This window comes from Balaenoptera musculus, chromosome 8, assembly GCF_009873245.2.
Source record: "Balaenoptera musculus isolate JJ_BM4_2016_0621 chromosome 8, mBalMus1.pri.v3, whole genome shotgun sequence".
Taxonomy (NCBI): Eukaryota; Metazoa; Chordata; class Mammalia; order Artiodactyla; family Balaenopteridae; genus Balaenoptera; species Balaenoptera musculus.
This window is the reverse complement of record NC_045792.1, coordinates 24,718,392-24,733,461: the sequence shown is the minus strand read 5'-3', so window position 1 is coordinate 24,733,461 and position 15,070 is coordinate 24,718,392. Positions and strand designations below refer to the sequence as shown.

Sequence of the window (15,070 nt, the reverse complement as noted above, 5' to 3'; positions counted from 1 at the left end):
AAAAGACCCAAACTCTGTGTCACTCGTAATGGACCAATGTGGAGTCCAAATAGATGACAGAGCACAGCATCTCCTAGGTCTTCCCTTCCTCCTCAGCCCCACTGCTGTAATTTGGGCAGACTTTAGAGGCACAACTTCCTCCTCCATGGATTCTCTACTCATCAGTTCTAAATACTACATCAGGTGATCTCAGTTTCTTCAACTACCTATCTGTTGATCTCATGGTACTCTGTCAAATACGCTTTTTATCCAGAAATAATGCAGCTGGATTCATGGCTATCATTTATGGACCATTATGGGCCAGCCACTATGCTAAGCACTTTACAAATCATTTACTAATTTAATCCTGCCAGCAACAATACGAGGTAAATATTCTTTATTATTATCATCCTCACTTTAGAGATAAAGCTGAAAGAAGTTAAGTCCAGGTCCCTTAACTTCCAGGCTGGTGCTTGAACATTATGTAACACTGTTGTAGCAAATGTCACCAAACACTTTACAGCCTTCCTTCAAACAATTAATCGTGAGACAGGCTGGGACCTGGGACCCTTTGATACAGTGCTGCAATACTTGCACTTTGACAAACGTCTCCTTGAGCAACAAAATCCAAAGAAACTATAAGAGACTAAAAATAATTGTATGCATATGCAGTTGGGGCAAATTAAGGACAAGAAGATATAAAAAGACCAAAAAACCCAACTGCCACTTCTGAAGAGCTGGGAGCAAAAACAGGGTGTCAGTAGCAAAAGCAGGGTACTGGGAATGCCCCCTGCACTCAACACCACCAAAGGGGTGGACAAAACTCCTAAGCTACTCATTCAGCCCGACCCATAGACTCACCAGTACCTACCCTCACTCCATATAAGGAACCAGCTTGCCCCCACCTCGGGGAGCAAGCAAGGGAAACCATTACTTGTTTTCACTCCCTCCTGCAGCTGCAGGAGCCCCAGTAAAGCCTTCCCTGAATTTCTGGTCTGGCATTTAGTCAATTTCTATTCACTGGGGGAAGGCCAAGAACCCTGGTTGATATCAATTTCCTTCAAATTACCTGGGCATGGGTCCCTGCCAGTTTGGCAGCCCATGAGAACTTCCTGGATTAATTCAAAGATATATTAGTCTCCAACAAGTCTATTACCTGAAATTCTATAAACCTCTCTGTATGACGTCCTACTAGATTATCTATTAGCTGTATTTTTCCAATGTTTATTAACTGATGAGAAATGCTTTATTTGTTTGCCTGTGACAAAGCTGCATATCACAGTAGTTTTCCTTGAAGAGTACCTAGTAGTCAACTAAAAGATAAAAGATGTTTGAGGATGGGGATATTTAGGAAAGCTGCTTCAATTAGCAGAGCACAAGGTCTTGCATCTTTGTGTACTTATAGGCTTGGCAGGTGTAACTGTAGCCATGATGAAGCAGAAAAGAAATGCCTAGAAATGGGAATGGGCCAAGGAGTTTTCTTTAAAACTCATTCTTTAAAACCCTGGGAGCTTTATAATAGGTAGTTTATTTTTAGATATCTTAAAAGGGCACTATGGTCAAGTCAGTTTTCTTAACAAACTCTGGATATGTTTATTAGAAGATGGAAGATAGTTGAGAGAGACGAGAGAAAGAGAAAAGTTGGTGATAGCCAGAAGAAAGGGAATAAAGATAGAAGAGGATAGCCTATTGGTACAGACTAGCTCAAGAATGAAGAGAATACCTACTCTGCTGAGATTGATTAGGAAGAGGAAAGAAAGGGTATGTAGGAAATACTTACAAAAATAAGGTAATTCCTAGGGTGATGGTACTCAATGGTCTCTCTTCTCTGGTGCAGTGGGGAGAGCTGGATGTACATTGTTAAAAACATGGTGGGTTGAGGAGGTGGAAAGAGAAAAAATTTAAAGATAGTTGCTGTGGATTGGAGGAAGCAATAGTGATACTGATTTATAGATGATAGGTTGTGGCTTTAGCTAAAACACACAAATTTGTAATGAATTATGGCTAGGATTTTCTTTCACAATGCTATGTGGACCCTGAATTGTAGAAATCTGTGAATTTGTGACGGGAGGGAAATTAGTAGACTAGGAAAGGGAAAAACTGACCCCAATACTAGGTTTATTAGGAAGACCAATTAGAAAAGACCTACGGTCTGAGGAATCAAGAAGGGTTGAGAACCTGTATACATTCATTCATTCATTTTACAATCTTTTATTGAGGATCTGTCACATATTAATTGTCTGTTAACTTCTTTAATACAAGGATGAATAAGATCCTGCCCTGAGTTAAATGTTAACAGGTGGCAAGGCTGTCACTAACTGCTATGGAATACATGTGTACAAATATACTTTGGAAAAGTTGGTTCTAAGTGGTGCCAAGTCTGTCTCACATTCAGACAATAAGAGAAACAGAGAGAAAAGCTTAAGTTATTCAGACAGTAGGTAGATCCAAACAGTCAAATGGTATACAACAGAGAATAAGTATTGACATAAATAGAGGACAAAGGTGGTGAGAAGGTGAGGGTTTGTGAGTGGTATATGATCCTGAAGGAGATGTTTGAGATGTAGGAGATATGGGAGTCCAGGTTGAATCTGGCCATTGGAGAAATGTCATTCCTTGAGGTTAGAAAAAAGATATAATTTGGTATGGGGATTAAACTCTCTGGGCTTCCTCCATCCCCTTTCATTCATCATATGAATTGCAGGTACCTACCTAGAGAAATTAGCTGAGGGAGTCAAATGAAAGGAGTAAAAATCAATGGCAGGGATCCATGTCCATGTAGTTTGGTCGACCTAGGGTCAATATTAATATTTTTATTGATGTTTTTGAGAGAATGAATCAAGGCCTATAGATTAATTTGATGAACAACACAAAGATGAAAAATACTTGACTTGTGTCCTTGGAGATTATTCACTTTTTAGGTGTTTATTGCCTATTTTCTTCAAACTAGATTCTAAGTTCCATGAGGGCAGGGACCTTGTCAGTCTTGTTCATTGTTGTTTTCCCAGCACCCAGAACTGTGCCTGTACATAATAGTTGCTCAGTAAATTGTTTTACATTGATTAAACAATAGCAGTAGACTGTGATAATTGCTGTGATACCAGTATGCACTGGTGCTTTGGCAGCAGAGCATTAACTCTGCTTTGGGTGTTGGGGAAGCTTTCAGAAAGAAGGTGGCATTTGAGCTTGAAGAATGGGTAGGACTTTGTGAAGTGGAATGGAAAGAGAAGAGTCTTCCAGAAAGGTTGGAACACCATAAATAAAGGCAAAGCATTATGAAACACATGGTATGTTTGGGAGATATTGAAAAGTTTATTTTTTGAACACGGATACTTTAAAATGTACTTAGTGTCAGTGGAAAGTGAATTTCCTTCCCTACAAGTATACCTTACTTTATGGAATAGTTATGAAAGAAGGACCACAGGGAAATGTAAGAAAATTAAATTACTTTAAAAAGAATTTGGAGTGAAATTCTTCTGTCATGTGGATAAACCTGCCCACAGTGAATCGCTCCTGAAAAGCTTTTCCTTCCAAAGAGGACTCATATATGGCCTTGGTGTAACTTTTTCCAAGAGGTTTATTCAGGAAGTATGAAGAAACTGGAGAGTTGAAAGAAAAGGTAATAGAGGCTAATGCTTCTAAAAACAATAAAATACTAGAAGGATCAAAGGTTTATTATTATTTAACATGAGGAAGGAACACAATAAATGTTCAGCATTTAAGGACTATCACTAATCTAACCTTTCATAAAAACAGTATAGTGGAGGTGGAACCTGCAGAGACTTTTAGTGAACATCTACTATGGAACAGGTGCTTTGCATTCATTGCCTTATTTAATCCTCGCAACAGTCCAGAGAGACAGGGATTACCACTCTCCATTTTATAGATGAGGTAAGAGAGGGGCAGAATAGCTGGGTAAACTACTGTGGTGGTAAATGCAACTGAAATCAAGGCCGACCGTGAAGGTTATTGTCTTTCCCCTACCCTATGCTGCCTCTAACTTAAGAAACTTTTTAATTAGAGAGAAACGTTCGTTATTAATATGAAACATAATACGAAAGAAAGGCATAGGTCTCCGTGTGTGTGTGTGTGTGTGTGTGTGTGTGTGTGTGTGTATGTGAAGTGAGTTCTGGTCCAAGTCCTATTGCACTGTGAAGCAATGTTCCCCAAATAGCCCCAGGCTTTGGTGTCTATAATCCATCCATTATAATTAACCCCAGGGTTAAGGTATTGTTTCTAAAACCTGATTAAAATGCAAATATGTAACCTGAGAGGACTGACGCCATCTCTCAATTACAAACCTAGGAGCTGGCTCTTTGAGAACTTGACCCGACTAGTCCAGTAGTCGGGAAAGGCGGGGATTGCCCGGGCATCCCTGCAGGAGAGGGTCCCCTGGCACAGGAAAGCAGGTGAGGGGTGGATGTCTGGATTGGGGGTGTCACTCGGTGAGATAGCAGAGGTTGGAGCTAAGCTAAAAAACAAACTTGGCCCTCTGAACAATTCTCTGGAGAGGGAGCGAGGAATACACCTTGCCTTCTTATTCCAGGACTTTTGGGAATCCCATAGACAGTCTTCCGAGGTTCACCATCTTCTAGCCCACGGCTCCTCCCGGGGGTAGACCCAGGAGCAATTAAACTCTGCCTGTGCAGCCTACTCCCCGCTCTCTGCCTAAGAAGCAGGGTCCGCAGATTTAACCCTTTCCCTCCAGACTCCCGCGCTCCCTCCCCCGCACCGTGTGGGCGGCTTGGCGACTGGGCATGCTCAGTCGCCGCCCGCGGTGTGCTTCCAGGGAAACCTCCGCACTCCCTACCCGGGCTGCTCTCTGTTGCCTCCTTGCCGCCGGCCTCCTGGGGTCCATCCCAGCTTGCTCTGCTCCTAGCGACCCAGATTCCTGCCCCGCCTCCGCCCCTCCCGCGCCCGCATCCGGTGCTGCAGCCGCGGCCACCCTGGTCCAGGCTCTGCGCCGGGGACCGACCTCGTCGATCGCCGCGGTGGAACTTGCAGCTGGAGCCCTTGCGGAACGCGGAGATGGAGACCCGACTGCCGCACGCCAGGACCTGCTGAGCTTCTGCCGCCGCTGAGTCCATGTGAGTAGCTGCGTCCAGGGGCGACCCAACAGGAGCGGAGGGGAGAGGGGCGAATGCCCTTGAACAGGAGAGAGGTGGCGGCGAGGACTTTTGGCACCGTGAGAGCTGCGCTGTGTATGGGGCGCAGCAGAAATGCCAAGATTGTGGGCAGAGGGGGCAGGAATGAACGTGCATACTACTTCGGTTCAGGGGCTTCGTGGTCACTCAAGACCGTCATCTGTTCTCCCATCTTGACCCCCAAAATGAACACCCGGGGGATACAGGTCTGCGCGAGAGGCTGCATCTTGGCCGGGGCGCGGGTCACGTAGTAACTGAACGCCGAGGGCTCTGGAGGAGGCATGCCTGGCAGAGGCCAAAATGGGAGGTGGGGACGAAGGTAGGCCTGGCCCGGGCGAGTGGCCTGTCCAGGTCCTAGGGTCCCCTGCCCCACGGCCTTAGGCCTCTGGGGCAGTGCAGGACTTCGGATTGGCGGACCGCAGAGCTGGGGGGTCATCAGCGCTGCGAACCGGGAGGAACTGAGGGGCTGGCGCGCGGTGCCTCCTCCTACTGCCAGGTTCCCCTCACTTATTGGGGCACCTTCTTTCCCAGGCAGGTAGAATTGAACAGGCGAGTGGGGCGCCACGGCTCACAGAGCTATTAAAAGCAAAACAGTGAAGTGTGGTGGTGAGGCGTGCTGTTGTGAGTGCCTTTTTTTCCCCAAGTGTGAGTACAGAGTGCCCCTATTCACCGTGTTTCTACTCCACCTCTAAGTAGCGAGTCCGGTAACACACCTTATGAATATTTCAGGAACGACCTCGCAGGCTCGGTTGCTTCAGATCAAGTTTAATGAATATGTTTGTCAGCTTTTCTGCTCTGCACAGGCAGGTGGAAGCCCCGTGTCTCAGCTTTCCAAATCTCATCCCTTCCCTGTACCAACTAGGAAAAAGACGCTAATAACCCCAGTGAGCTTTAGATGGGTACCATAAATTAAGTCTGTCCTTTGGAGAGAAGAGTCTTGGGCAGATATCCAGGCATTGTTCTGCATTTCTGCAGTGTGCGTGTTGTGCCTGGAGCTTGACAAACCGGAGCTGCCAATATGGTGGAAAGCAGGTAATGTGCTTATGTTGGAATAAACGTCTTAATTCATTATCATCTTACGACACCAGGTAGTTACACAGACTTAGTCATTCTCTCCCTTAAAGTTGAATCTGAGATCTAGTTGAAATTTTGAAGAAGGCAAAATTTGTATCCCTCTATACTGGGGGGCATCTATCTTTCCTAAATTCTTTCATGGAAATAAGAAATGAACGTCTTTTCTGTAATCACTGTCAAGAACACTGAAAGAACACATTAATGTAAGGAACTTTCAGGATTGGAGCAAGCTGTAGGGCAACTTTCCTTACACTTTAGGTTATAACTTCCATTGCACCATCACCATTAATCAGTAAACCGACACACACAACAGTTAATACTCTAAAATAGTGCTCCTTTGCAGAAGAAACCTGCTTTTTCCTCCCTTAATGAGACAAGGTATGTCTCTAAATGACCTGTGAGGAATTCCTCTGTTGACCAAGATTTCGAGCCTTCAAGATTTACATGATGCTGAAAGAGGCATCTCTCTTCTCTTGTCAGCCCATACACAGTGAAGCTGAAGCAATTCAGTTTACAGATGTTCCACATTTAGAGAAGACTCTTCCAAAAAAGACCCACTACAGTTACACCACAGGCTCCACCTCCACCTGCCAGGCTGCTTCTCCCCAGCCTGTTAGTGAGGACAGTGTGTCTCACTGTGCTTGATTAATGAAGAAAAGGAATCCCAAAATGAAAGACATTTATTTCCCATATTGTGTTTTCGAAATTAAATTTTCAAAAAATTTTAATTATTAATACATAAAGACAAGGACTTAATTCAGGCATAGTAATGACTCCATGAATATCAGCTTTCCAAGAGATTTGGGGCAACATTACAGTATTCTTTGTGCTGAAATTATTGATAGATGGTATTAGAATTCTATGAAATTAACAAGATAAGTAAAAATTTTATATAATAAACAGCATTTCCTAAAGTATGTTACTGAGATGCTCAGAAAGTAACCCAGCTGCATTAACAGACATAAAATATGGCCAATTGAGAAGTTTGCAGAGCTTGGATACACACCTCCAGGTGCTCTAAAGAAGCATTCCTTGAGTCCTCTGAGAATTTTTAAAGAGTCATTGGTAGAGCTGCCAGATTCAGCAAATAAAAATACAGGCTGTTCATCAGTTAAATTCGAATTTCAGATAAGCAATGAATAATTGTTTTTAAAGCCTTTTTTTTTTTTAAAGCCAAATTTACCTCCTCCCCAATTGTGCTTTAAACCAATGGTTTTCAAATTTTGCTTTTTTTTTTTTTAATTAATAGATTTTTACTTTTTTTTTTTTTTTAAGTATTTGTTTATTTATTTATTTATGGCTGTGTTGGGTCTTCGTTTCTGTGCGAGGGCTTTCTCTAGTTGTGGCAAGCGGGGACCACTCTTCATCGCGGTGCGCGGGCCTCTGACTATCGCGGCCTCTCTTGTTGTGGAGCACAGGCTCCAGACACGCAGGCTCAGTAATTGTGGCTCATGGGCCCAGCTGCTCCGCGGCACGTGGGATCTTCCCAGACCAGGGCTCGAACCCGTGTCCCCTGCACTGGCAGGCAGATTCTCAACCACTGTGCCACCAGGGAAGCCCAATAATTGTTTTTAGTATAAGTATATCCCATGCACTGTTTGGGGTATACTTACACTAAAAACTTTTAAATTTGTTGTTCATCTGAAATTCAGTTTTGACTGAGCAGCTTGTATTTTATCTGGCAACTCTATAGTCACTGGAAATTTCTCATTCCTCTTTTTGGGGTCACTATGGTTTGAAAAAATAAAGTGGGGCAGAGATCATATGCTGTTCTGCAGGCAATCTGGGACAAGCCCAGTTCTGGTTCTAGCTATTGAAAACAACTCATGCTTAAAAGTGAGTACTTTCAGTTCAACACACCTCAGCTTGCTAGATTTAGTGAGAAGTGCCAAAACATACAAAGATGAGTAGGGGAAGTGGGGGTGGAGGAAGGGATCTACATCATAAGATACAAGACTTGCAGGGTCCACTCTAGGAGCCTGGGAAGGACACTGAGTTCTGCTGAGCAGCTCCAGTCAGGGAGTGAGATGACCGGCAGTTTTGACAGGTCTGGCTTTGAATGAGAGAGTAAGATCTTATCCTGGGAGGCAAGAAAGATAGAAACCCATGGCTTTATACCTAATGGAGTGGAGCTGGAAGTTGATGGCCTCAGTTAGAGGACAGAGAAGCCTGCTGAGGATGAGGGAAGAGAGAAGGGGATTCTAAAGGATGTTACATAGTTGCTGATGGGAATGGAAGAGGGAGGTGAAAAGGGACAAGTGCAAGGATTGGTAACTGGTACTTGGGTGAATGCATCTCATTGCATTTAAAAAAAAACAGTTGGTCTGCCCTTTGACTAATACCCAAAGGGCTCCTTCACTATTCTGCTACCATCCTGGTTTCCTCAGGAAAAAAGCATCATCAAACAAATAGTTTTATTACTTTTATATAAAAGACGGTATTTAAATGTAATATTTGAGATGCTGATCAATATTCTGTTGCTTTGGCACAGATTCCTGAAATATAAGCAGAGGTTTTGGCTTTAGCAAATCTGTTGCTTCAAATAGGAAAAGATACTAAATTGCAATCATTTTCTGATTTAGTCCAGCTGTCTTTAAGGAAGCAGATTCTGATGATGGAAAGAATGTAGATTTTACAGAAATAGCACTATGTGAAAATGACCATATGCTTGTAGTACCAGAGAGTACCTACTGAGAATGTTCCAAATGCAATTAATTCCAAAAAATAGCACACCACTTACATTTGTGTCTCTGAAGACCCAGTGGGTATTTTCACTATTGATCATTATAGGAATTTTCCAGGGAAGTGGAAGATCAAACCACTACAGAAAATCTTCATTTTCTGAAGATTCCAGTTTGCCAATCTCAAGCAAATGATGATAGAGTGCCATTCTAGATTGCACTTCTGTCAACAGATCTAGTTATCTCTAGGGACCATCTTCAGAAGAGCCTCATATGTTTATCATATGTATGGTTAAATTTCTACTTCATATTTTACAATAAGTTTTTAAAATCATAAAAATAACTCTCTGCTAAAATGTATAGTGAAGCAGTTAATTTGCGACTTTCTTATCAAATGATTATTCCTTAAAATAGAACAGAAAACACTTCTATTTCAGGTATTTGTATTTTTCCTTTTTTGTAGTGTCTGCCAAATATGTCCTGCCTTATAATTCTGATAGTACATGAGAAAAAGAGTGATCAAGGACATATTGAAGTTGCTAAAATCTCAAGGCAATTAGACTATAGTTTTTATTTTCAGCGAAGTTTAATATGGATATGACTTATTGAAAAAAGCCTTACTTCAGTGATCTCTAATGACAACTTACGTGGACTGTCACCCAGAGAGAGCTTTAACTGAAATTGTGTGCTCAATTCACATTCTAAGTCTTCAGTAAATACTTTGAATTTAAAGAATCTGAAGACAGCATGTTTTTGCATCCCAGGAGTTTTTAACCCTCCAGCTCACTTATGCTGACCACGAGCAAGTCTTATTTTACATCAGTTTCTGTGCTATAAAATGGAAGATATGCACATTTAAAAAGAGAATATTGTGTCAACTCCAATCATCTATGTCTATAAAATAAACATTGTGTTCTAAAGGATAAATAACTCCATTCTCAATGTAATTAGACAATTTCTATATTGTCTATGTACTCTCTATAATGTTTCAGATGCCATCAAAATAATTCACAATTTGCTGTGTTTGATTTTTTGCTTTTTTGTTACAAAGCAAGATGATTGTGGTAAATGCTTAAGGAGAGCTCATTAAGCCTCTTTAAAAAATCAGTTTCAAACAAGCTAATGACTGCAGATTCAAAGGTCTTTACATAGCTTTTAAACATAGTTTCCATTTTAATTATTGGGATTGGGACTTCGTTAATTAGAATGCGTGGTATAAGAGCTTATTTCAGCTGCTATAACTCTCAGTCCTATCCCTTGTATAAGTAGATCGCCATATGTTTTGAAGCTTTCATTCATGATGAAACTAACAATTTATTTATCCCACAGCTGCTTTTTGGTTTAGCAGATATCATCAATGATATCATAATCTCTGTTCCCTAATTGTTTTTTACATTACCATTTGGCATTATAAATATTTTAAGTATGAATCAGTCTCTGGAATGAATTTACTATACAAGTACATTTCTTCCTTTTCCTTCAGAAGAAGAATCAGAATGCTCTACCCTTCAGTATTTGGAAGCCAGATTTTCTGAAGAGTCTATATTCCAGCAGAACACTTACATTTTAATTTCAGATTTTCTTTGGTCTTAGAATCCATTTAAATTAGCAAAAATCTTAAAATAGTTATTTTTAATTGAGAAGTTTTATCATACATTCTTTAAAATGGTAAACATTTATCAAAGCTGTTTCAATTAAAATATATATTATGCACATCATTAGTCAAAACAATTATAAATATATATTCACCTAACATAGGACCACCTAAATACATGTGTAATGTGTATGTAGCCCAATATGTGAACCAGTACATGAAAATCAAGACATAAAATAAAAAGTTTGGGTTATAGTTTTTGCTTCACTAAAGAGTTCTGTGCTGTATAAAATATTTCTTCTATTATTCCTTTAAATTATAGATAACCTACAATATTTAAAATAGAGCCAGACTCATCAAATTTTTACATCTACTCTATCCTTCTGGGACACATCTATCAATTAGACGAGTAATCTTTGTAGGTGAGATGCAGAAATGAGGTCTGGGATATGATCTAATAGCTGGATTCATCAGCTGTAACCAAAGAATGTTTACAGGTGTGAAAGCCACATAGGAGGTGGTTTCTGTTGGCCTCCTTCAGAGCTCTTCCCTTGACCCTGACATTTCTACAATTTTATCAGTGACTCAGATATACTTAGACCATACAAATATCAGGTTTGTTGATAATGCAAAGCTCCAAGAACTAGTGAATTTGAATGACAATCAGGATTAAACTTAATATCCCTTAGCCCAGAGCAAGGGCTGAAACTAAGATTATATTCAGAAAGAATAAATGTTGGCTTCATTTAGTTTCTAAAATTAGTAGCCTAAGGATAGGGAGTGGAAGTCCTACTTTAACAACAGTTTGAGTTGTAAAAATTAGTTTTAGTTCACTTGAGTATTAACCAACAGTACAGAAGAAATTAATACTTTCTTTGGTTGGATTCATAGAGTCCATATGAAAAGATCAGAAACAGACACTATAACACACTGTACTGAAAGTGATGCATTTTGGGCCACCTGTCAGGGATGTAATAAGGGGGACTGGCTCATGTGAGCCTGGGTAGGATGTTGGCTCACATGACCTTAAAAGCACCTCCTAAATCAGATTATGCAGTTTAAATTGAGTTCCCAGGCACTTATACATGAATCTGCCAATGTCTAATTCAGCTTAGTAACATTTATGTAGCATATAACTATTGTACATCCTTTTCTTGATTAATAATGAATATCCTTATTCTTTTCTACTTAAAGATTATTCCATACATAATTAATCATCACTTAAAATAAATGCATCTACTTTGTGACCACCACTGGGTTTACTTAGCTAAGATCATACTTGAAATTCTTAGATGAAATGATATGTACTTTGAATAGCCACGAAGTAGGCACGTGTCCAGGTTCTAAAATAAAATTACACAAATTAAACAAAGATGAAAGGCAAACGTATTCACTCTGTATTCGGTGTGTACTCTATTAGTCTGCACTGTATTTTGGCTTTCAAAGGTGTTTGTTTATAGTGTAGAGTGGACACCCGTCATTCCTCTTGAACACTGCTATCTGAACCCCTTTCCCATGTTGGGGGGGCTCTCCCACATTATGAGACAGACGCCACTTCTCACTACAGGAGATAAAAGTGCCAGATGCTTCCTCTCCCAGACATCCTTGCATCATAGACATGGACTCAGACGCTGCCCCAGTGGCAGATGTTTCGGTTGGCAATACCCTTGACCAGTGCTGGGGAGGGGTCGGTGGAGCCAGCTACTGAGTCTGGACCTGGTAGTGGCAGTAGAGATGTCTTTACTGGACTGTCTTTGTGTCATCATTTTAAGCATTATTTTTGACTACATAACCTCTAAACCCAGTTCTCTAGCCCTCCTGGAGATTCTGTGGAATTACCTTCAGAACAAATTCCTTTTCTGCTTAAACAGGCAGAGCTAGTTTCTGTTCCTTGTAATAATAATCCCTGCTGGTACAGGGCACAAGTCCATGCTTACATTGGCATATTAGTCAGTCACTGGGACCTACTGAGTACAAAGCACTCTGAAAGGTGCAAAGGGAAATATTTATTCATTCTCTGAGTATTTCTGAAACAAGGCACCTTGCTTGGCATTTGATAGAAGGAGAGGCAAACAAAATTGGTATTTTCAAATTAGTGCTATGAGGACAAGTAGGAGAAGGTAGGGATACCACTGTCAAACTACGATGGAGGCAGATATTATGTGGATCTACTGATTCTCAAGATTGATTTAGTGTGGGGATGAAGGGTTGGGATAAGAAGGGATGCTCTTGGGGGAAAATATTGTGTTTCATCAATTCCAAGACTCAAATTGTTTTCTTCATCTTAACATTTATGAAATTAGGAACATTTATGAAATTAGAGTGTATTATGTTTTAATTGCCACTTTTTCTCCTCAGTCCATCTAACGTATTTTACTGAATCTAAGATGTAATTGATATATATACTATTACACTTTTTACCATTAAGAAAAAAAGCTCAGTAAGTAATTACTAAAAAATGATGATACTTAACATCATACTGGGGGCTCTGGAGTAGAAGATTTAAAGAGAACCTAGGAGAATTAGGTCAGTCATGGAAATGTTGTGAGTTAAACACCAAATTCCTTTTCATTGTTCTAGTAGTCTCCCAAAGCTGTTAAAGACTAATAGATTCACCTCTAACTTCTGTTGTGAACAAATTCAGGTACTAATCATTATAGTCTTGCTTGGCTATAAACTATGCCTGGTAGAGTGATTCTCAGTTTTGTGGATGGCACATTTATTTTTGATAACTTTTTTATTTGGAAATTTTCAAATATATACAAAAGTAGACAGAATAATAACATGATGGATCCTAGTATTCAATAATTTTCAACTCATGATCAATGCTGTTTGATTTCTAGCCCTACTCTCTATTCATAAAATTTTATTTTGAAGCAAATCTCAGATGCCATACCATACAATTTGTAAATACTTCAGTATATATCTCTAAAACACATACTCAAAATATTGTTACTACATTCCTAGAAATAAAATCTATAGTTTGTAGCACCTTTTTTAATAGACAAATTTTGTATTTATTTTAATTAGGTTTTAAGCTACCTTTTGGGGGGAGGTTTTTAAAAAGAAAACCAAATGAGGAATACTTCAATGTCCACTGATTTCTTTTTAAGAAATTTATGTGATGCTAGTAGGTCATATCACAATCCTGAAATAATATCTATCTTGATTTTTCACTCTGAACTTTCTTTTGAATATGTTCTCTAGTTGAGGATTTGTTTAAGGACTATACTGCTGTTCTTGCCATTTCCAAAGCAATCTTCAGAAAAGTCATATCTATCTCTTTATTATTTTTGGTCCCAAAAGGAAGATTCATAATTACTGTATCAAATGACTTGAACCATGTCAACATTTGTCAGCTCAAACTCTTCCACTTTTCTATTAAATATTTTCATCTGTGTCAAATTCAACAAACAACCTTCAGTCCGTGGCCTGGTGGGATACTGTTCTAAAGTAACTTGGGCTTCTGAAACCATCTACTTGATGCAGGTGACTTTCTAGTTCCTTGAACCTTAGTTTCTTCTTTTTTGTTTTTTTAAAGTGTGGGTTCACAGGGTTAAAGGACATTGATGGAGGCTCAGGAGGCTGGAAGCACCACCATATGTGTGTCACCTTTTTCAAATTTAAGTTTTTGTTTTTAATCAAAGTAATACATATCATTAAAAACATCATATAATTATACAACATTATAATGAAAAATAGACCTGTTGCCTGGCTTTGTTTCTCAGGTATACTCACTTTAATTCTTTTAGCTGATTCTTCTGATGTGTTCCACCTTATAATCTGCTAATATTGCTATTCCTCAATATTTAAAAGTATCAGATCTACTGATTTTCTACTAAAAAATGAAGTGAATGGAGTGAAGATTTAACTTTCATACCTAACTTCTCTCCCTTATATGCATTCACTTCTCTTTCCACAGTTCTCCCATTATCACTGTTTTTGCCTAGGAGAGATTCACATGTGTCTTGGTTTGGATGGTTTTCTGAGGGATAAATCTCCTGAGGACTAGTATTCTGGCTGCCTCTGTTCTGGGAGTTGAGTGGGAGAAGGAGGCTGGATAAATCTCATGTTTATCATGTAGACTTTCATTTAACCTCCTAGTGTTCAGTATGACAGCTCAATCTCATTTTCTTGTTTCCAAAAGTTCAGAGCCTCTCTAGCTCAACCTCTAGAATGGAGAGGGGTTATGCCTACTTTCATAAGGTGGAGGAGAGATCTAAGCCCTAACTAATTCTTATGAAAACTTTCAGCCAAGTTGTGTTGACTTCATTTTACACTCCACTTTCAGAAGACCTAGGCATCCCTAACTCCTGAACATGACTGAGATTACGTACTCTAACTTGTATTGCCTTTGGGTCACTACCCTCACTGCAGGTTTAGTCAATTAAGCTAAGTAAATTACCATTTTCCCATCTTCTTTCAGCTTCCAAAATTCTGCTGACATCTCATGTGCACTCCTGTTACCCTTAGCCTTATGGATTTATGCTTTTTGATTTCTTTACTCTTACGTTGGTGGGATTACATGTGTTTTATTTGTCATGTTTAGATGGAAGTCCATGACACAAGTTTTAAGGGCACACTTAAAAGGAATTAAA

General features: G+C 39.9%; 1 protein-coding gene and 1 pseudogene across 4 annotated transcripts in view; one reads left to right on the top strand and one right to left on the bottom strand.

The window, feature by feature from the left end:
• Nucleotides 1-4,724: 4,724 nt before the first annotated feature.
• Nucleotides 4,725-15,070, top strand: part of ELMOD1 (ELMO domain containing 1) — a 110,176-nt gene continuing 99,830 nt past the window's right edge. For 2 of the 4 annotated variants that reach the window (XM_036859183.1, XM_036859184.1), the window contains exon 1: nt 4,725-5,066. The gene's annotated coding sequence lies outside the window, so the exon portion shown is untranslated. The remainder of the gene's footprint in view (nt 5,067-15,070) is intronic. The other 2 variants (XM_036859182.1, XM_036859181.1) reach the window with 1 other exon arrangement.
• On the bottom strand, nt 13,532-14,039 carry LOC118899056 (annotated as a pseudogene).